This window comes from Acomys russatus, chromosome 29, assembly GCF_903995435.1.
Source record: "Acomys russatus chromosome 29, mAcoRus1.1, whole genome shotgun sequence".
Lineage (NCBI taxonomy): Eukaryota > Metazoa > Chordata > Mammalia > Rodentia > Muridae > Acomys > Acomys russatus.
The window spans coordinates 32,583,889-32,605,426 of NC_067165.1; positions in this window are offsets into that span (position 1 = coordinate 32,583,889).

A 21,538-nucleotide genomic window follows, 5' to 3' on the forward strand; every position below is an offset into this window, starting at 1 on the left:
CACAAAGTTATCCTCTGACCTCCACACCAGTGCTGTGGCACATGTGCTCCCCTCTTCCCACTCTCTGTATACACGCACACACGCATGCATGCACGCACACACACGCACGCACACACGCACCAACGCACAGACACACACACTTTAAAAAAAGAACAACAAAGGCAATAGCCAGAAGAAATTTCTCCTGGGCTTTAAGATCTTCAGCTTGTACTGAGAAAAAAAAAATGGGGGCAAAAAAATGGTATCATCTCCATAGTATGGGGCTCAGAAGGGTGACCTCATCCTGTCTCTGGGAGTAATATTACTATTTTGTCCTCTGTGGAGGACACTACCACCACTGTGTTTGCTTCACAAAGAAGAGAATATAGAATAAGCTTCTGGGGCACACAGACCCCGGATATGCTGTTCTGGGGCACACAGACCCCAGATATACTGTTCTGGGGCACACAGACCCCGGATATACTGACCTAACACAAAAGTCCAGAAGGGCATGGTCTAGGGCTGGTAAGGATAGCTTCAACAACCTCCACATTTAGCACCCAGCCACAGGAGGTGAGGGAGATGGAGGGGGAGAGACTCAACTCTGCCCTTTTAAGAGCACAACTCCAAAAAATGGTCTGCCTCAAGTTTGCTCCCACCCCACATTGGCTGGATCCAAGTCATGCGGTCAAGCTAGCGCCAAAGGAAGCTAGGAATTGTAGTCTTGAGGGTCAAAGGCCACGAAGACCAGAAGATGGCTGGTAGACTCTGTACTGTCACGCAGTGTGGGGAGTCGTGGGCTGAGGGAGATGGCTTGGTGTTTGCTGGACCAGCTGGAGGACCTGGGTTCAATCCCCAGCGCCCAGAGACCAGCTGGGTGTGGCTTAGAATCCCAGTGTCGGGAAGGCAGAGGCAGGAGTCACTCACTGTGGCCTAGGGACTTGGTGCTCTGCGTGGCCAGGCCTTTGGAGCCATGGCTAAATTGGAGTGAGGTCACCCAGCCTGGAGACTAGGGCTGGACTCATGTCTTCCAGCCTCGAGGCTCCTCGTAGGCTGGGATGGGTGTCGCATCCAGCTACTTGTTCTGGCCCCGGCAATACTGTAGCATCTGTTTCAGTTACTTTGGCTGTGACAAAAATACCTGACAACCTAAAGCAATTTAAGGAAAGGGTTTATTTTGTCTCACAGAATAAGTTAGGATTATTTTTATTACTTATTAATTATTTGCACGCCTGTAATCACAGCACTCGGGAGGCAGAGGCAGGCAGATCTCTTGAGTTTGAAGACAGCTTGGTCTACAATGCCAGTGCAGGACAGCCAGGGCTACACAGAGAAATCCTGTCTTGAAAAACAAACAACGGACAGCTGGGACTGACTCTGATATAAACTCTGGTGCCCCATATTTGACCACCTCCCCTTGGTGGGGAGGCCTGATGGCACTCAAAGAAAGAATAAGCAGGCTACCAAGATGAGACTTGATAGCCTATGACCATATAGTGGGGGAGGAAGTCCCCCTCGGTTTTAGACCTAGGGAGGGGAATAGGGTGAAAGCGGAAGGAGGGAGGAATGGGAGGATACAAGTGATGGGATAACAATTGAGTTGTAATCTGAATAAATTAATTAAACAATAAAAAAGAAGAAAGACAAACAAACAACCTTCCAAACAACACAAGCAAACAAAACAGGCCCCTCAGCTAGCTTCAAGGATAGAAGTGGAGGATCAGATGAACTCCTCTCGCACACACCACCGGAAATAGTGTCAAGACTGAGTACAGAGACTTAAGTAGGGCAGGACGCCCTCGGATACAAACGCCAGGTGTGCGCTTCAGACGCGCTTAGGCAAAAAGAGGGATTTATTGGCCCATGTAACTGATTTCAGGCATGGTTAGATCCAGGTGCTTCAACCGTGCCCTCAGGGACTCCCGCTGCCCTTGTTCTCCAAGCAGGCCCAGTTTCCTGTTGCTTTTATTGAAACTTCAAGGGCAGCCCCCAAGATGTCCCCTCTCATTGGCTCAGCTTGAGTCAGGTGCTCACGCTAGAGCCAATCTTAGCAGCCTGAGGGGATTTGGTGCTCTGATTGGTCAGCTCTGCCGGCCACTCTGACAGACGGAGTCCCGGTGCCCAGAGGGGACATGATGCTGCTTGAGGACTTCAATGGTCAGCATCAGAATGAGGCCCGCCCCACTTGGAGTTAGGCTTCTTTGGGGTGCAGCTGATGCCAGGGGAGCAGTTAGATCAGCACGGGCTTAGCTGGTGCCCATCGGCACCTCTGAAGGGGCGCTGTGACAGAACCCTGCCTGCAGGAGCCCCCAGGAGACAAGGCTAGAAGGGGCCTGAGATCTGTGGCCTTGAAGGACCATGCAGGCTGCGGGAATAACTTTGTGCGCTTAGTCGGTGTGGCTGCGGTGGGGAGGACTCCAGGCCTAGCAGCAGCAGTAAGTAGCAGGTCAGCTTGGTTCCTGCGTTCTAGGCTGGAGTATCCTGGAGGTCTGAGATCTGTCAAGGTGGCTTCTCTCCAGTGTCTGTGTGCCTTCAGCATCTCCCCTGTCCCTTCTCCTTACACATCCTACACATGGGTGTCACCTTCCAGCCTTCAAACAACAGCCTCTAACCTCTGAGCCATTGCATGTGCTTTTCCATCTGCCCCAAACCCTCGTCGCTCTCTCACGGTCTTACTCCCAGCATGTCTTGGCTTTTCTTTTTGAGATAAAGGTCTCATGTGGCCCATGTTTGCCTCCAACTCATGTAGCTGAGGATGACATTGCACTTCTAATCCTTTCACCTCCTTCTTTGGAGTCCCGGCATGACCGGTCCCATCATGCTGTTTTATGTGGTCCTGGGGGTACAACAAGCACCTTTCCAACTGACTCACATCCTCAGCTCCTTTCTGTCCATTTACATGTTCTACTGATCCCCATAGCATCCCTCTCCAGGAGAAGAGGAGATTAGGAAACGGAGGTTCAGAGAAGGAGGAAGGGCGGGGGCGGGGCACTTAGGCAAGGCCACGTGACCAGCAACTGGCCAAGTTGGGTTAAAGCTAGTTGGATACTCACTGTGTCTTTGCTTCTAAGGACAAAACAGACCAGGAGCCCGGGACAGGGGAGAGTTGGGGAGGGAGAGCCTGAGGGACTCTGGACTTGATCTCAGGGATGACAGAGGACCTCAGACTTGAAGGCAAAATGTCTATGTGAGGGTGTGGCAGGCTTGAGTGGGCCAATGGCTGAATGTTCGTGGGTGTGCTAACTGCCTGCTCAGTGTGTACATGGACACATTTGGGAGTTGAAGGCTCTCCTCATTTCAATCTGGATTGCTCAAAAGTTCAGTTGAGGTAGGCTTTTTTTTTTTTTTTCCTTATAAGGGATAGATTGTGGGAGATGCTGGAGAGGGAAAGGAGGAAGCTGGACAAAGTCAGAGGAAGTGTAGAGGCAGCTGCTTCTAACCTCAGCCTGACCCTGTGGAGAGCCTGGAGCCCCAGTGAACCTACAGAGCTTTTTTTTTTTTTTACCAGGAGAGGAGGCCAACCCTTGCCTGTCTGTCCCTGCCTGTGTTCCCCTGTCTCTCTCAGCTGAAGAAACAAGAATCCCCCAGGTATTTCCCAAAGCAGCCATTTGGACCTCACAACAATCCTTGGAAGATGCAGTGTCGCTGCTGTTGGAAGCCAACATGGCAGCTGGGGGGTGGGGTGGGGGATGCGTGCACCAAAGGCCTGTCCCTCTCCACCCATCCCCTGGATGCCTGTTAGACACGCAAAGTTGAAGGCCCTGGAGCTCAGAGCTGTGGTTTCGGTCCCTGCATTTTAACAAGGCCCTAGACCCGGGGACTTAGTGTTTGGTAAGCTCTGTAAAAGTTACACCCCAAAGTGTGATGACAAAGGAGGGGTTTGAACAGTGTCTAGTCCCCAGTGGCTGCTGAGGGGTTGTGTCTCCTTACTCATGTGCTTTTTGGGGGTGCTGGGACATGCTAGGCAAGCACTCTACTGCAGCAGTGCACAGCCCCAACCTTCAGAAGCTGTGTGAAAATAAGCATATGGGAGGCCTGGTTACATAAGTGTATGTATCAGGATCAATCAAGAATAAAGGTGGGTGGGTCTCTTGTTTAAAGTCCCAACATTTTCATGTGCAGGACCCAGTGAGGGAAACACTACAGCTTAGATGGCTAAAGTCCCTAGACACAGGTATGGATGGAGATGAACTACTTTCTAATTTTAATTTTTTTTTGAGACGAGGTTTCATGTAGCACAGGCTGGCCCTGAACACTCTATATAGTCCAGGCTGGCTTTGAACTCCTGATTCTCCTGCCTCCACCTCCCAAAGGCTGGGATGACAGGCATGCCCGCACCAGTCTTTAAGAGATGGGCTGAGCCAGGCGTGGTGGCACAGGCCTTTAATCCCAGCACTCGGGGGAGGGGGGGGGCAGAGGCAGGCGGATCGTTGTGAGTTTGAGGCCAGCCTGGTCAACAAAGCGAATCCAGGACAGCCAAGGCTAACACAGAGAAACCTTGTCTCAAAAAACAAAAACAAAAACAAACAAACAAACAAACAAGATGGGCTGTTTGAGAGCCCTGGCAACCAGAGGGTCTCCTTTCTTTTATAGCCCAGTAAAGCTGTCAGAGCTGGGGAAGATGGGAGTATCCCATCTCTAGGGGGCCAGTGTGCCTCCTGTGCTGCCTCAGAGCACTCACAGATGAGAAATCTCTGGCATGGGACACCCAGAGGAGCTTTCGCGCATGTTCCCCCACGAGCAAGGGAGAGGCGGCATGCACTCCCAGGGTGCTAACTGCGCTGGAGAAGGGGTGTGAGATTTAATTTGCACTAATTATCCCGAAGTGAGAGGAGTGGGAAATGAGCTGGCTAGGCACAAATCGGCCTCTGCCAGCAGCTCTCTGTCCCTAGGTTGCAGTTTATTTATGTGCAGGGGGTGGGAGTGGGGTGGAGATGCTGTCACCATGGCAACTGCAGCTGCTGGGATTTTGGGGAGATAGTTGAGTGAGGGGGTAGCTGGGACCTAGCTGGCCAGGTGTGTCTGTGTGACCCTTGGGGCCAGGAGGCTGTCATCTGCACACGCCCAAGCTGGCTGTGTCTCTTTGATGGGGCAGAAGAGGTAGAAGGGTAAATAAGGATGGGCTCACTCCCTGGTTCCTTTGGGTGGAAGCCTCTGCCTAGAGCAAGCACGTGGTACTTTCTCTTTCTCAGGAGATGAACTGCCATGCTGGGAGGTGGGGATTATTTTCCCCCTTGACTCACCCTCGCAGGTGCAGGGGTGTCCCTCTGAGGCCCTCAGAGCCTAGGGGGAGTTGGAGAAGAGAGATCCAGAATGTAGCTAGCACAGGGGTTTCCTGGAGCAAGAAAAGTACACTGAAGTTGGGAGGACATGCCTTGCTGCCCCTGGCCCTGGCCCTTTCCTTGTCACTCTGCCATCACTTCTTTCTCAGTGCCTCTTCTTCCCTCGCCCCTTCCCCATGGACTCTTTCCTGCCACCACTAGAGGGCGCACAGGCACCACTGTCACCCCGGGAGTAATTTGCTTTTGACCTACTGGGGTACGGGGAGGGGGGGCTTTAGGTGGGGCAGGCTCATGGGGGAGGGTCTCCCAGCTTCTGGCTGTTAGAGCCTGCTTTAAGCCTGGGGTTGAGCCTGGCCTGCTTGTGAAGTTGGTACCCTAGATCAGCTGGCCTCTGTGGAGGCCCCCCCCCTACGGGGAGGGCCTTAGAGAGCAGTGGCTTCTCTGGGGACCAGACAGAAACCCCTCCCCGCGCCCCTCCCCCCGCCCCGCTTTCACCCCAGCCCTCACACATCCTTGGAGTGTGATCTGAGAACAGTTACATCATGTTTCCGAGCTACGCTTCCCTTTTCTGTAAAATGGTCGGACCTTCGCTCTCTCCATTCCACCTCCTCCCACCACTTTCTAATAGTGCCACCCTTGGGATCGAGCCCTGGACACATTGGTGGAACTCAGGCCTTCATGCTTGGCAGCAACGGCTTTACAAGATGGGCCATGTAACCAGCCTCGGCCCGCTGCATGTCTGTGGCGACGACAAATAGCCTTTGGAGGAAAACGGGGAATTTTCTTCATCTCAAGACTTCTCAGATCATCGACAAGTAAAAGCGGACCCTAGAAGTGTCTCAAAGGGCCACTATGTCACTGGGGCTCACGTGTGGACAGAGGGAAGGACGTAGGTGAACCTGAACGGGGCTGGGACAGCATGCAGTACTGGAAGAGGGCCTCCATCACTACCATCTAGGTTGCTCCCTGCTTAGCCTGTCTGTGAAATGGACTGGAGGCCACAGGTAGCTCTCCTCTCCAGAGAACAGGGCTGCTCATGCCGTGTGTTGTCCTGAGCCACTTTTTGTTTTGTTTTTTCTTTCTCTTCTAGTAGGGTTTTTTAAAGATTTTATTTATATATTTATTATTTATACTCTGCCCCCCATGTATGCCTGCATGCCAGAAGAGGGCACCAGATCTCATTAAAGATGGTTGTGAGCCACCATGTGGTTTCTGGGAATTGAACTCAGGACCTTTGGAAGAGCAGCCAGTGCTCTTAACCTCTGAGCCATCTCTCCAGCCCCACGTAGGAGCTTTTGAAACGGTCTAGTTATGAAGCTCAGGCTGGCTACACACTTCCAGTCCTGTCTAAGTTGCTCTGCTCATATTTGTCACCTGCTGTTCAGGAGCCCTGCCATACTATAAACCCCAGGCTTGTCATGAGTGTGTGGCAGCATGCGGGGGTCAGGGAGCCAGAGCTGGAGACCAAGTCTGCACAGGAGATAGACTGGCCTAGAGGTCAGGACACCCTCTGTGCCCTCCTTCTCATCTCTGCCTGTACCGACCTTGTCAGCCAATCACAGCTCTGACTCCTGTGTGCATCCCCTGCCTCTGACAGGCACTACCTCCCTAACCCTTGCTAACGCTTTCCAGAGGCGGGAATTCTTGTCCCTACAGACAAAGAAACAGATTTAGAGAAGTTGAGTGACTGCCCCTAGGTAATGGAGGTGCTGAGTCAGACTTCAGATCGGAATTCAGACCTGGCCACCTTAACACAAACTGTGGCCTTTCCCAGTTGTCATCAGGGCAGTAATTGGGGAGGGGAGGGGAGCCATACAGGGATGAGGGAGGGAGAGGCCCATCAGTTCCTCTTTGGTCCTAATCGGTAGCTATCTGGTATTGAAATGAGACTGTAAGAGGAGAGAGTCATATGTTGCTTTGGCAATTGAGGACAGAGGGTGTCTGGGTGAGGGACCAGTGTTGGGGAGGCAGAATGGGTACCACTTTGATTAGAAAGCTCCCTTCCACCCCCCGCTTCCCACACTCTTCCCACTAACCAGAAAGAGCAATAGTGAAGAACCGCATGATGGCTAAAGTCACTCCTGACTCTTCTGGGAGTTTGATGGGAGATAAGCCCTAACTGGTCTCTGAGTCCCAGGGGTGTCATCCCTGAAGTCTGAGTGCCTCCAAATAGAGGCGAATGATGAATGGACCAAGTAGCTATTGTGAGGGCCCTGGAGGGTTGGATCAGCTTCTGGGGCCAAATCTGTGGAGTAACTCACCTTTCCCAGTTATGGTCTCATTGTCTCCTGATGGCGCTGGGATTCTTCTTGCAACCTACATCCTAGAGTGAGCTCAGCTTGAAGGCAGCTCCTGTTGATCCAGAGCCTTCCCCCGGCCCTTCTGTGGGCTAGAAAGCTCATAGTAAAACCTCTCTCTGTCTCACTGTCTCTCACTGTCTCTGTCTCTCTGTCTCTGTCTCTGTCTCTCTCTCTCTCTCACACACACACTAAATGTGTGTGTTAAAAAAAAAAAAAAAAAAAAGAAACCCAGAAAACCATTCTGTGTGCATCATTCCACTGCCTTCTGACCTCCACTGTTTCTGAAGAGAAGTCAGCTGTCTGTCTTGCTGAACGCCCTTGGAAATATTGGTTCCTTTTTTCTCTTGCTGATTTTGCATGTCTCTGCCTTTATTTACCCTTTAACAATTTCACTGCTTTGACATTATCTTGCTCGGAGTTCTCTGAGTTTCTTAAATGTGTAGATTAAAGTTCTCCATCATTTCTTTGAATTTCCTCCCTTCTCCTTCCTTTACTTCCTCTCTGGCTGGGCTCCTTTATGCGTGTATTGGTATGCTGCATGGCAACCCACGGGTCTCTGAGGCTCAGCTAATTTCCTCGCATTCTTGCCTCTGTCTTTTGTATTGTGTAATTTTTACTGTTTGTTTTCATATTTGTTAAGTGTGTTTCTCAGATCTATTTTGAGTCCCTCTGGTCAACTTTCCTTTTGGTTATTGCACTTTTGAGCAGCACCATAGTCCATTTAGGGATGGAGAGATGGCCTCGAGCTTAAGAGCACTTGCTGTTCTTGCAGAGGACCCGTATTTATTTCCCAGCACCTGCACTGGGCAGCTTGCAACCATGTGTAATTCTAGCTGTAGGGGAATCTGGTGATCTGATGCCTTCTTCTGGCCTCTGCGGGTAACTGCACACACCTGAACACACACACACACACACACAAAATCTGTACATGTTTTATATTTGATGAGGTATTATCATAAAATCTTCCTTTATTACAGCATAGATTCTTATTGTTGTTGTTTTCGGGCAATATTTTCTTACAATGCTGAGGACTGAACCCAGGGAGGGCCTTGCGTATGTTCAGCAAGCACTCTACCATGTGTGTTGTGTTCCTAGACCTTTGAAAATATTTTAAATAGTGAGTCTGCTTTTAAATGTAGCATCTGGTCATGGCTACGGGCAGTTTCCACTGCTTGCTTTGTTGTTCATGAATGGGTAGAACATTCTTGTTCCTATCGGAGTGTCTCATTCTTTCTTTTGTTGGGAATTAGAGATCTTGAATAATCTGCGGTAGCAATTCTGGCCTCCTGTGCTGCTCCAGTTTACTGAGATCACTGCTAGATGTTTGTGTGGCCCCAGAGGACTCTCCTTAGCTGTCTCCTTCCCAGATTCCCTCTGCAAAACGAATCGTTTACATTTAATTTGAGCTGCATGTGGATCTCAGTCGCTTTTTTTTTTTTCACCATAAACTTTGTTGTTCTGAAGCCCCGGACTTCTCTACGGTTTTCAGATGAAGCCAGTTATTTTGAGACACGATTCCAGCCCTCCCTCTGTTTCAAAGCTTGTCCCCCCTCCCCTGTAAAGTCTGAGTCAAAGTTTTGGAGATGGGGATGGGGACAGTGGCTTGTTGTTTTCTCAGTGGTACCTCCCCTTCAGGAGTTGGCACTTGGTGAGGCAGGTTCTGGCTTTGGCTTCTGGAGCCCTCAGTTTGCCTCTCCTGGTGTGAAAACCTGTTTTTTATGACTGAGCTGTGGGGAGGAGGGCAACTGGGGCCTCAGTATGTCTTAGCTGCTGTGCTTCACTTGTTTCTCCATCTTGTTGGCAGAGGTCAGGCAGAAGGGTGCCTGCTTCTGGGCTGTACTCCTCAGAACTCCTGCCCCTGCAGCAGCAAGCGGTGGGGGAGGGGGTAGCAACTGGAAGCTTGAGGGGCACAGAGAGGTGTTTCAGGCTACGCTTTCCCTGGTGGAGCGTCTGTAAAGCTGAGATGGGGTAGGAGAGGGAGTGGAGCATGCATATCCTACTTTTCCTTGCCGTGACAGGCACCTGAGAGAATGGCTAATTTTTTTTTAGCTCATGGTTTCAAATCACCATGGCAGGGAGCGTATGGGGATCAGAGCACCTCATGGTGGCTGGGAAGCAGAGAGAAAGAGTGGGAGTGGATCTGGGGGGGGTGTGTGAGGAAACTGAGAGGAATGGAGGGAGGGGAAATGGTGGCCAGGACATAGTGTGCGAGAGAAGAATAAATAAAAAAGAAAGAAAGAAGGAAAGAAAGACTATTAAAGCTGGCTCCCATTCCTGTTCTCTGTCTCTGTCTGTCTGTCTGTCTGTCTGTCTGTCTGTCTCTGTGTGTGTGTGTGTGTGTGCGCGTGTCTGTCTGTCTGTCTGTCCATTTCTCTGTCTGTCTGTCTCTGTGTGTGTGTGTGTGTGTGTGTGTCTGTCTGTCTGTCTGTCTGTCCATCTCTCTCTCTCTCTCTCTCTCTCTCTCTCTCTCTCTCTCTCTCTCTCTCTCTCTCTCTCTCTCTCTCTCTGTGTGTGTGTGTGTGTGCCTGCATGTAGAGGCCAGAGGGCACTCTCAGGTATTTTTCTTCAGGTGCTGTCTGTTTTAGTTTCTTGAGACAGAGTCTCTCATTGGCCTGGGCCTCACCAAGTAGGCTAACATGGCTAGCTAGAGAGCCCCAGGGGTCTGCCTGTGTCTGCCTTTCTAGTGCTGGAATCAGAAGTGTAGGCCAGCACCTCCCATTAATGCGAGTCTGTGACTCAAGCTCAGGCTCTTATTCTCACAGGATAAGCTTCTTCCCAGCTGAGCTATCCCCTTAGCCTCCCATCCCCCTCTTTGATTCTCTCTGATGGACCCCAAGCCTGCAGCACGGCACAGCCCACACTCAGAGCCCCAGCTCACTCTCTCTGGGAACACAGTCTCAATGTGAGGCGTGCTCTATGAATCTTCTAGGCGCTTTTCAGTTCAATCAAGGTGACAATCATGATCTAATCACAAGGCATCTCAGGCTCTTGTTCTCACGGCATTGTGGTAGGTTTTCCTGAATAAACATTTCTTTATTTGCTGAAGTCCTAGGGCCATTTCTGGAGACTTTAAGTGGTTGTTTTTAAGTAATTTTCAGCATTTTCCCTGGGGGACAGTTCTGTAGAGCTTCTTGCATTGCGAGCTGGAGGGGGAGCAGAAAGCTGCCTGGCTGAGTTCACACTAAGGAAGGTGATGATTTCACCCTCCTCAGTCTTTTTCTGTTCTTTGCTTTCTTCTAATATTGCTGTTCTCCCCTCTCCCCCCCACCCCCCGCTTTATTCATTTAAGGTTTTATTTCCCTGGAGTTACTAGCTACCTTTCGAGAAAAGCAGTTTGACTATATTGATACTTAAACATCTTGAGTTCATACCCTGCCACATCATGTCCTTGCCTGCTGGCCACGTGGGGATTGTCATAGCTCGGATCCTCAGGGCAACCCGAAGACGTCAGAGGGGACATAGCACCCAGCATGCTCACAAGATTAGGGCTGCCACAAGACCCCCAAGGCTGCTGGGGATGAATGTGGAGGAGAGGAGGTGCGTGGATCCAAGGGTCTGGCTTGATGATTTGTTTGGATGTTGTGTGTGTGTCCCCGTCCCCATGTGCATATGTGGAGGCCAGAGGTCAACTTTGGGTATCTTCCTAAATGACTCTTTGCTTTGTTTCCTCTGCCTGGCTCTTTGGCTTTTGCTTGGACCTCACTGTTTCAGCCAGCCTGGGAGTCAGTGATCTCTGGGGATGGCCCTCTCCCTGCCTCTCAGCTGTGGGGTTGCAGGCGTGCGTCACCGTGCTTGCCTTTTATTTTTGGTTATGCTTTAGATATGGGTTATGGAGTCAAACTCAGGTACTCATATTTGTGCATTGAACACTTTACCGACTCAGCTATCTCTCCAGCCCCTTGGGGTGACAATTTCAAACGCCAATCTGCTTTGGCCAGGTTGTCCACTCTGGCTCATGTTGGGGCCCCTAAGCCTTCGAGGAAGGTTCTTTCCTTGAAGCTGCACTGAAATTTGGGGCTGTGTTGTTCCTGGAGTGCAAGCTGCGACCTGATACTGTGTCTCTCCTATATTATAATGAATTGTGTAATGGCAAATTTACTTGTTTAAAATATTTATTCATTTTATGTATGTTTTGCCTGCACATATGTGTGTATGTGCACTGTGTGTGTACAGTGCCCATAGAAGCTAAATGAAGAAATTGGGTCCCCCGAAACTAGAGCTACAGACAACTAGCTGTAAGCTGTATGGATGCTGGGGACCAAACCTATGTCCTCTGAGAGAGTATCAAGTGCTCTTAACCACTGAGCCACTCTCCAGACCCATAATGCTTAGTTTCAGTTGTCAACTGGACACAATGTAGAATCTCCTGGGAAGGGAGTCTCGATGGCTCGATGGAATCTTGTTTAGATCAGGGTGTGTGTGTGTGTGTGTGTGTGTGTGTGTGTGTGTTTGTGTCTTGTTTGCTTTAATTGATAGGGGAATATCTAGCCCACTGTGGTTGACACACTCACTGGTTTTGGGCCCTGGACTGGATAGGAGTGGAGGAAACTAGCCAAATGTTAAGCATGCATTCATCTCTCTCCACTCTTGACTGTCGATGTGATGTAGACAGCTGCTTCAAACTCCTGCCTCTGTGTGGCTTCTGTCTAAGGATTCACTGTAAGCTGGATCCGAAGATAACATAAACATTTTTTCTACCCAAAGTTGTCAAAATACCCAAAATCAGGATTTTTTTTTTTAACAGCAATACACAACAGTCATCTTTTAGTGAGCACTCATATCAACACTGAAGTTGCTATTATTCCTATTTTGGGGTGAAAGTAAACCAGGCTCAGGGGCTAGCTATGATTGCGCAGCTAGAGGGGCTATAGCTGAGATCTGACCCTGTCAGCACATCTTTGAGCAGCAATGGTGTCATGCCTCGTCTACCACACTGAGTGAAAGTTTGTCAAATGACTAACAGTAGCGATGGATACTCAACAGTCTGTTGAGTGGTTGACAGGGATGACTGGAGGTGGTGGGTAGCAGTGTCAACAGTGAATGGTTTAAACAAACTGATTCTGTCAGCCAAACCTTTACCAGGGACAGGAGGGGAGAGTGTGACTGGGCCAATCTAGTTAGTGTTTGGAACCTGACCTGGGAGTCAGCTGGATGGTCAGATGCTCTGGTGGGGACAAGAATGCCCAGGCCTTTGGCAGCATTTAAAAATTAAATGTGTGTGAGCATTGTTGTTGTGATTGTGTGTTGTGGGGTTCTGTGTGCCACAGCTTGTGTGAGGAGGCCAGAGACAACTTCTTAGAGTCCAGTCCATTCATGTAGTCAACTTCGGCCTTTACATGGATTCTGCGCATTGAGCTCAGATCAAAAGACTTGTACATCAAGCACTTTGCCTTCGCTGGCTGAGCCATCTTGCAGGAATGGCAGCCTCCTTTTGGATGCTGGGAGCTGGTCTCAAGGCAAAGGTCTCTCGGGCCTATCCGGGCCCTTCTTGTGGAGAAGCGTCCCTTGCAGGGGTGCATGGCTTTGGCTCTGTCCCATGGAGAAGTGTCCCTTGCAGGGGTGCATGGCTTTGGCTCTGTCCCATGGAGAAGTGTCCCTTGCAGGGGTGCATGGCTTTGGCTCTGTCCCGAGGTGAAGCATCCCTTGCAGGGGTGCATGGCTTTGATTTTGTCCCACAGAGAAGCATCCTTGGCAGGGGTGCATGGCTTTGGTTCTGTCCCATGGAGAAGCATCCCTTGCAGGGGTGCATGGCTTTGGTTCTGTCCCATGGAGAGGCAACCTTTGCTTTTCCTTGTTATACTGTAGATGGAGAGAGGCCTGGTATCAGCTATGTGTTTGTTGCGTGAATAATAGTAAAGGGTCTGTCTTGGCCCTTGGAGAGTGAGAGGCCAGCTTGTGTCTCCTCCTACAAAGCCTCCTGTGATGCTAACGAATCGTCCACAGCCATGGTACACTGATTGAGATGAAGAAGCCAGCCCTGGTGCATCGCCATGAACTATGGTCTGGAAGGGTTTAGATTTTCCAGCTCTGCACCAATTACCCTTTTCTTGTCTGGCACCTGATCCAGAGTCTCCTGTTGCATGGAGTTGGGACGTCCCCTTGGTGTCCCCTGCTCCCCAGCAGAATCAGTTTATCTTTGCTAGTCTATGAGCTGACTGAAGGATCCCTGGCTGGGTATTTTGGAGAATGGCTCCAAATTTGGGTTGGCCTGGTGCTTTCTTCTTGGGTCTGAAAAGGGCTTCCTCCTAGCCCGCTGGAATGACATGTAGCCTTGACACTGCCATGACATTGCTTGTGCATAAGCCTTAACTACCGGGGAAGGTAGCATCTTAGTTACTTTTCTGTTGCTGTGACAAAGCACCAAGACCAAGGCAACTTATAAAAGAAAGCATTTAAGTGGGGGTGTGCTTACAGTTTCAGAGGGTTAGTCTGTGCCATCATGCTCGGGAGTGTGGCAGCAGGCAGGCCGATCAGGAATGGAGCAGAAGCAATAGCAAAGGGCTCACATCCTATTCTGCAAGTTAGAGGCAGAGAGAGCTAGACTAGAGACTGGGCCTGGTGTGGGCGGTCCGTCAAGGCCACACCTCCTAATCCTACCCAAACAGTTCTACCACCTGGGGACCAAGTATTCACATCTACGAGCTTATGGGGCCATTTTCAATCAACCCACCACAGGTGTGATTTGTTTGTCCCGCCCCACCCCCACCCCCATAAAGTGAAGCAGCTAACATGAAGGATATTTACAGAGGAAGAGGAAATGGAGGGCACAGCAACTTAAAGTGTCTTAGCCATGGTTTTGTACCTGCTTGGTCTTGATCTCAGCCACCTGGCTCAGACCTTTTTGTACCGCGATAGCGGACATCTGCCCCGGCCACCTGGGTTCTTGCAGTGGCTTTCTCCATTTCCTCTGTGGCCTCATCTCTCACCCTACCCACCATTTCATTCTACTTTGGCCATGCTGGCTTCCTTTCTGCTTCATGAATGTGGCAGGTGCACTGTTACCCTGAGGACTTTGTATACGCTTCCCCTTCACTCAGAATGCCCCGCGTCACCCAGGGGCTGATCCCTTTGCTGAGATGTTATGTTCTATCTCTTGGTTTGATTGTCTTCTCTACTATGACATAAAATCCATAAAATACCTTTTAATGTAATTGCACACAAAGGATTCATGAGAGGCCCTAGGGCCTCGGACTGAGTCTGGCATGGAGCAAGCACTCTGAAAATATGTGTGTAAGGGCTGACAATGTATAGCTCAGTTAGTAGGGTGTTTGCTTGATAGGCATGTGGTCCTGGGTTTGATCCCCAGCACTGCATAAAACCAGATGCTGTGGCCCTTGCCTGTAATCCCAGCATACAGGAGGTGTAGGCAGGAGGATGAAAGTTTGACGTCACCCTTGGCCACGTAGCAAGTTTGAAGCTAGCCTGGGCTACATGAGGCCCTGTCTCAAAAATAACAAAAGCATCCAAGCAAGACCATGGATATGACTATCTTGAGTTCACTTGCATCCATGATCTCTATTACCTACCCTCTATGACAAGGACAGACTCTGTGAAATGCCATCAGCCTTCTAGGCTGACTCGGAGTAATTTCCCAGCACCCCTTGAGTCAGGTCATTTGAAGGCTTGTAGACCTGCCAGTAGTGACATGGAGACTTTGTCAGAGAAGAGGGAGGGTCTGTCTTGTTTAATCCATCACTATATGCACGCTGAGTGCAAAATAGATGTTTGTCGGAGAAAATAAAATGAAGAGACCAATCAGTGACTGGAGCAAGCCTTACAGAAATTTACAAACAAAGCTGTTACCCTAGGGGGGCTTGTCAGTCCCCATTGGTCCCTCCTCAAGAGCAGGCCTTGATCTTAAAACATCCATTTGACACACATGGAGACAGACGCAATCATGCCTCCTCCCAAGTCATGGTTAGGAGACGCCATGTGCTTGCACACAGGCCATCTCGGTGGCCTGACAGGAATGCGTGGGGAGATGAGGTGATGCTCTCGAAGGGACGCAGTGACAATATTATACCTTTTAATGTAATTGCACACAAAGGGTTAGCTCTGATTAGAGGCTCTGAGGAAACTGCAGAGTCTGGTGGTATGGGTGGGAGGTGGAAATCAGACTCTCTTCATCAGGGAGTGCTCAAAGAAACCCGTCAGCTCCAGAGACCACTAAAAATAACCCTTGGTGCCTGCTGTGTACCCTGCTTTGTGCCCAAACAGCTCATTTTGTCTTCGCCATGGAGTTTCTAGGAGGAGAAACTGAGGCACATGGGGGTGAGGTGTCTGGGGCTGCAGAGCTGATCCCTCCTGACAGAACTGGAAGCCGCGTGTCCGCCTCCTTTTTCTTCAGGTTTCTCTCTTTTTTCTCTCATCCACTGTTTCCCCCGAATCCCAATAGACTCTCCAGCCCAGGCTTGCCTGAGGCTCCACATGCCGTTGCAGGTGACCTGGAACTCCTGTTCCCTCCGCCTGCACTTCTCAAGTGTGGGGATTACAGGTGCGCACCACTGTATCCAGGTTCTATGGAGCTGAGGACTGATCCCAGGGCACTGTGCCCCAGCCCACTGCTATCTCTCTAGCTTCAGCCCAAGTGCTCTCCCTCTCAGCTTGGGGCTTGCTCTTTTTATGTGGAAGAAACAAGTTCAGATTATATGTCTAGCCAGTGGGGAAGGGGCTGACGTGGCCTCTCGGGTTACTCCTCCGTTCTTTCCTGCGTATTCCTCCTCAGAGTCCATTTGAGGTCCTCAGGTTCTAAGTGTGGTGACTCAGCTGAGGATGGCTGCCCAGGAGGTGCTCTGCCACTGTGTGCCCCATGGTCCCTAGGCGGAGCTGCACCCTAGTCAGGGGCCAGAAGCTGGAGGCCAGACGGGTAAGGAGCCAGGCAGGCAGAGACACGTTCTCTATGTCTGCGTGTCGGTGTTGGCTCTGAAAATGAAATGCCTCTTAATTCCCTCATCAGATCTCCTTTTTTCCCTCTGTGCTGCTGGTCGGTGCCAGGAGGCCCCTGGCCACAGGATGATCACTTAACAAATCCAATAAAGCCTTTGATTTGTCTGGCTGCTGGCTTCCCAGAGCCTGGCTTGCCTGCCAGTCCTTGTTCCCTCTCAGCTGTGTGCGGGACGGGGTGGGGCTGGGTGTGCCGCCAGCAGCTGGACGCCACGGAGGGAGAAGCAGAGGCCAGGGAGGCCGGTAGTGGGGACCTGCACATAGGTGGAATGTGGTGCTCCGGGCGGCATCCTGAGACCTGGGCCCTGGTCCCAGCTCTGCCACCAGGCTTAGACTTTGGGTCACCCTCGGACATGCTAGGTCACAGTTCTGTAAAGTGGCAGGAATAGACTAGTTCACTGGATTATCTATCTATCTATCTATCTATCTATCTATCTATCTATCTATCTATCTATTCTCATTATCATCATGTATGTTCGATCATCCACTACCTGTCTGCCTTCCTTCATCTCTTTAGCAGCAAACTCCAGTTTTCCCGAGTAGGATTGCCTATAGAAGTCTCACGTTGTGTAGCTATTCTGCTTCCCTCTTTTTAAAAGATTTATTACTAGTGTCATTAATTAATTCAGAGGGAGGTCTTGCTATAGAATCCACGGTGGTTTTGAACTCCTAAGATCGAGTGATTCTCCTGCCTCAGTCTCCTGGGGAGCTTGGATTACAGATGTAACACACACACACACACACACACACACACCATCCTTCCCCTCCCCCCCAGGCCTGGTTCTTCCTTGTGCTCTGAGATAGCAGGTGTACTTGTGCCTCAGGGCCTTTGCATGGCTGCTACTTGTGCCTGAGTATCTTTTCCCTAGACCTGTGCTCTCGTCCTTTAACAATGGTTCAGCCCTTTAATATAGTTCCTCGCGTCTTGGTGGTCCTCAACCATAAATGTGTTTTTGTTACTACTTCATAACAATACTTTTGCTGCTGTCATGAATCGTGGTGTAAACATCTGGTCTGTTTTCTGATGGTCTTAGGCGACCACTGTAAAAAGGTTGCCCGAACCGCAAAGGGGTCGCGACCCACTGGTTGAGAACCACTGTTGTAGGGGCTGGTTCAGAAAGCCTTCCTAGCCCTATTTTCTAACATCCTGCCCCCTGACCCCAGACTTTTACCCGCATCCCATGCTCTGCCTCGACTCTGTAGTTTTCTGCTGTTCTCACTGGCAGCGCCTGCTTTTATTCACTGAGCTCTTTCTTGCCTTGCAAGTTTCCCCGAGGGGGAGAGAGGTTTTTTATCACAGCGCAGGGGATGCTGGGAAGGGGCTCCCTGCACATCTGCATATCCAGTGGATGGCTGCGAAATGGATGACTATGCAAAACACATGCCTGTCTGGCTTCTTGGGTTGGAGCAGATGTGAAGGGCTGTGTACCCAGGGCTGGACCACTACTCAGGCGTGTCCATCTCCATCTACAAGCCCCCACCCGGGTCCCGCCCACCACGAGAAGGTTCCGAAGCTCAGCCTGAGAGCTACCTGATTTTGAGCCCCCACAGGGTTCTGGGCAATTCTTATGGTCCATAGGTAGCTCAAAAAGCATTGGTCTATGGCTTTGTTTATCTTCAAGGAAGTGGTCCTTACACTGAGTGGCTTTGAGCAGGGTAGTGATGATGTCATTGCAGCCTGGCCATCTGGGCAGCAGCAACACAGAGAAGGTAGCTCTGGGCAGGAAGAGCTAGGAGATGTGGTTGAGGCAGCCTGGGCCAAAGTGGTAGGGATGAAGTGTGGTAGGGGACCCAGGAAAGGCAGGAAGTAAAGTGGGGCTGACATTAGTGTGGTGGGGGAGGAGAGATGGATTCTAAGCTCCTGTGACCCAGTGTAGGGATGACGCCAGTGTTCAGGACTGCTGAACACTGCTGGCTGGGATGGTGGGGGAGAGCTGAGCTTGAGACTGGAAGAACCCACTCCCTTAGCTGGGGGCTGAGCTACACAGCTCCACTGTCCCCCTCCCATCCCCCACTCCCACCCCCCACGCCTGCAAGCAGCTGGGGCTGGTGAGATCATTGGTGGCCACATCCCATAGACCCCAGGACTAATGTGTTAGTAGTCACCCATGAGGCCTTGGCAGAGAGTAGGGATGGCTCCTTGTCAATGTCACCCCCTGCCGTGCAGGGGTGTGGCCCAGTATGGAATGCCCTGGGAGTATCAGGGCTTGCATCAGCACCCTGAGTGCTAGCACAGGGTTGAACACACCTATGCTGTTCTGTATTTCCTTCAGTATTGAGACCTAGTTGTGCCTGGGGTAACTCTGCAGGTGGTCCCTTCTGACCTCTTTCTCCCGACTCCCCTCCGCCCCCAACACAAGCTAGAGTTCTTCATTATCCTGGAAGGTAAAAAATATGGTCTCTAGTAAAAAGCCACTCAAGGAGAAGGCCGGGATTTAAGGGCTAGATGGTACTAACTAGAGGCGTCTCTTAGAGACTGTGGCTGAATATATACCTGGAACATGTGCAGAGACTGCAGGGAGAGGAGGATGTTCTTTGCACCTTGGGTGAAGTGACCCAGAACATGGGTCTCAAGGATGGATTTCAAAATCCCAGTCCTGTCCCAGGACTCTGAGATGTTGTAGAATTCTCAAGGATGCTTGGGGAGCCTGGGTTATATAGTCTGGCTTTCGAGGGGCATTGCTCAGAACTCAGGAAGCCTGCTGGGATCCTGGGATGATTTCCCCATCATTTACCTCATGGGCTCGTTGGCTGGGATCTGCTGGTATGCATGGTGATAGGGAGGCAGTTGCTATGGCAACAGTAACTAGGAGGTGTATCAACCACCAGAATTTACTCCAAGCCTGGTGACATTTTAGCTGGTGGAGAGCCACAATTTGCCCCTGCAGGGCTGAAGAACAGGGATCTCTGCCAAGCCTGTTTCTGTGCCTCCCCTCCCCCTAACCTTAAATAACCTCCCCCACCCCCAGGTCCATAGATCTAGCTGTCCAATTTTCTTCCCCGGGCACATGAATATTCAAAGGCAGCCCCAAAGCATATTCCAATCTCATAAACTCCCTCTTGCCGCACTCCATTTAAATGCAGCTGCAGCTTCTGCGTTGCCCCATTTATCTGCCAGGAAAATGAATTCCGGGAGTGAGAACAAGTGCCTTGCCCAAGCCTCCGCAGCTCCTTTAAGTGGGGTTAGGGATAGGTGAGGCTGGGCTCTTTTCTCCTCTCACTTCAGGCCTTCAGACAAGCCTTGCAGAATCCTAAAATGCTGCAAACTTGCGTCCAGGGACAGGAAGGGAGCCGGGCCTCAGCAGGCTCAGGCTTGACTCTCTCCTATGTGGGCACTTTTAAAACCCAGCAAGGCACAGACCTACTTTTGCCCACAAACCTCACAGATTAGAAAACCCTGCAGAACCACAAGCAGTCCTCTGGGAGTTACAGGTGGGGGAAGTGAAGGCCACAGGTGAAGCAGGTGACTTTCAGCTTTCTCTTCCTACAATCCCTGTTGACCCCCCGCCCCCCGCCCACTGACCTCTGCTACCCCGTGCTACGCATTTATTCACACTTCCGTCTACTGTGTAAATGAGCATCCATCCATGGACCTATCCACTCATGCATGCTTGCTTCTTCCATAGGTTCCTAGTTCTCAAACTCCCCCTTTCAAAAGGCTGACCAACAAGAGAAAACCATGGCTGGTGTCCAGGGAATTAGCATTTAAATTTTTTTCCTTTTGTTTTCTGTTTTTTTTTTTTTCTTTTTGAGAAAGAATTTCTCTGTGTAACGGAGCCCTGGCTGTCCTGAAACTCTTTGTAGACCAGGCTGGCCTCAGACTCACAGAGATCCACGTGCTTCTGCCTTCCAAGTGCTGAGATTAAAGGCGTGTGCCACCTTGCCCAGCTATTTTGTTTGTTTGTTTTGTTGGTATGCAGATGGGCTTTAGTGTGACAACCAGGGGACACTCCACATCTGAACCAGTTGAATGGGGGACACCTGAAGAAGCAGCGGGGGCGACTCTGACAATCTAAGGGTGAAGCTGTGGGGCCAGGAATTAGTATTTTTGAAATCCAGGTTATGTTGTGTTTTCCACAAAGAACAGAATACTTTTAGGGGATTTGCAGGCAAAGGAGAAGGGCTTGGGTCTCTATGGGCAGTGGTCTGGGAAAGATGAAAGATGGCTAGCCATGTCTGCACGTGTAGGTGCCTCTGGCTGGTCATGAGGGTCTGAAGTTGTCAACAGGAGAAGGGGGCAGGGCATCTTCCTGTTGGTAAATTCACAACCTACTTTTATTTTCTTTTACTTTAAAATGTAATGCTTATTTAGATCCATTGATGAAACCCAGGGCCTCGCACATGCCAGGCAGTTGCTCTACCACTAAACCTTGTTCCCTTGCCCCATGAGCAAATAGAAGGAGGGTAGAGAACATTCTGGAACTGGACGCGAGGCTGTAGCAGGCTCCTCCTTCTCCTCCTCTTCCTGCTTATCCTTCCTTCTCAGCCTCCTCCGTTGGGTCTCTGTGCGTAGTATGTGTGTTTACATGCACATTTCCATGTATGTGTTTTCACATGCACATGTGTGCACACAGAGAGAGGCCTTTAGGCTGATTATCAGGAGGATTTCTCCATCACTCTCCATCTTCTATACTAAGGTGTGGTTTCTCAGTTGGACCCAGAGCTTGTCTATACAGCCAGTCTTATTAGCCAGCTTGCTCCAACAGGGATCCCCTGTCCCCACCTTTTGAGTTCCACAATGGCAGCAAGATCGCCCTGATACCCTTCCCCCCACACCCTGAGTTCTGCCAATCTGAGTTCCTCTCCTCAAGCTTACACAGGACACTTTATCCAGGAAGTTGTCTCCCTAGGCCCCTGACCAGCTTCGTAATTGCTCTAAACTCAATGGCCCTTTCTATTTTGAGGTGGCATATTTGTTTGGGCGTGGCCATGATATAAACCCAATAGCCAGGACAAGGGAGTACTGGGTGGGGCAGGCATGGGGGGTTTGGGGGATAGATGGGGGTGGGGCTGTGTCAGGCTTTAGGGGTGAAA